Raw genomic sequence first — 1,654 nt, 5'->3', positions numbered from 1 at the left:
AAATAAGTGTCTGTTGTTTCTAAGTCACCCAATCTAGGGGGTTTTGTTACGACAGTGTGAAGGGAATAAGACAGACTCAAACCGAGGGGCTGTTTGGAAGCCCTTGAGTCACGTATGAGAAATGCAGGGCTTTGTGGATGAGATTTAAAACTGCTGTTCTGGGTGATCTCTTGGGTCTTTTTCAAAATTAATAGCATGGGATTACAGAACATGGTGGTCTACATTGTCCTCTAACTGTCCTCCAGGTGTTCGTTTCTTGGTTATTTCCAAATCTTCCAGCCTTGGGGAAGCATCCTTCATTATGTGTTGATATATTTTTTTTAATTGTCAAATTAACTGGCTCGAGCGTCTACCTAGAAGCTTCTCACCACACTTTCCATCCATATCTGAGGATTCTTAAGGGGTGTCCATATCTCTCAGTCATATGTTGCTCCAGTTTTCTGCTTCTGCTAACCACACATTTCCTCTTTTGCAGTTGTCTCTTTCTTCTGCCCATATCAGCTCAACATAAACAGCAGCTGCCTTTGGTTCTTTTCCAAGAACCACTCACATATGGCTGCATGAGCTTTGCTTTTGCTGAAGGTTGGCAATAATGGAGGGTTGGGGGGGTCATGGCGCCTTATGCACAGCAAATAATTCAAAATTGGATTTTAGCCATCCCTGTTTTACATAGTCTCACAGCCATAGCTAGTCCTGAAAATTTCTTTCAAGCCCCTCTGGGGCTTTATTCACCAGGGCCTTCTGAAACCCTCCATGACCCCACACAAGGCACAGCCCCAGCAGCCTGGAGCTCCGCCACCTGCAGTCTCTGGTGGGTGGAGGGCGGAGGGCGGGGTGGGGTGGGTGGGTGCGGGGAGTGTCGGATTTGGGGCCTGTTTTCTGGGTTTTCATTTCTGAGCAAACCCATATTAGGGGAAGGGGCTGGATTAATCAGCCGCCCCTCTGCTTTCAGGGTCCAGACAAGGCAGTCGCTGGGGAAGCGCTTTTGCTCTGGGGCGCTCCCCTGGCTTCGAAGGGTTTGGCCTCAGAAGCAGGTAGGGGGTGTTACTGGGCTGCATTTCCTACTGGCCGCCGTCCCTCTTCCGCTGGTCCTGCCTCTGCTCCCGCTTGGCTTGTTCTCACAAGGGCAGGTCCATTCCCTCCACACAGTTCAGCACCAGTGCCTTTACCACGGAGCCTCCGTGCTGCTGGTCCTGCAGCCCCCCGAGGACGATGTACAGGGAGCCCACCTGGGCTTGGAAGGGCTTCACCAACTTGGTACAGACAAGAACCTAGTGCCGATCAGATCCATGCTGAGCCATCAGCGTCACTCCGGACTGATCATGTCGTAGAGGTACAACCTGTCAAATGTTCTCAGTGTGACCCCACCAGGAACTTGGCTTGCACTGACCTCCCAGTGGAGGGAATAGGTCCGGGGTTTGGGCAGCATCACTTGCTCCTTCTCTGCCCCCTCCATCTGGGTTGCTGTTAGTGCCAAGGGGAAAATTTCTTTATGGAAAAGACTTCCTTCCAGGGTGCTGGGTTCCCTCACTGTCTGTACTTTCTTAGATCTCTCCTTCCTTCTGAGGCCATTCACTTCTCAGCTTTCTGTGCATGTCCCAATTCTCATTTTTTAAAGTAATAAAAAGGCATTTATTCTTCTCATTCTTCTACT

General features: G+C 50.2%; 1 pseudogene; it reads right to left on the bottom strand.

The window, feature by feature from the left end:
• Positions 1-1,061: 1,061 nt before the first annotated feature.
• LOC111543392 lies at positions 1,062-1,429 on the bottom strand (annotated as a pseudogene).
• Between the last annotated feature and the right edge of the window lie 225 nt (positions 1,430-1,654).

This window comes from Piliocolobus tephrosceles, chromosome 14 (genome assembly GCF_002776525.5).
Source record: "Piliocolobus tephrosceles isolate RC106 chromosome 14, ASM277652v3, whole genome shotgun sequence".
Lineage (NCBI taxonomy): Eukaryota > Metazoa > Chordata > Mammalia > Primates > Cercopithecidae > Piliocolobus > Piliocolobus tephrosceles.
The sequence above is the reverse complement of the archived record's forward strand: the minus strand, read 5'-3'. Positions and strand labels throughout refer to the sequence as shown.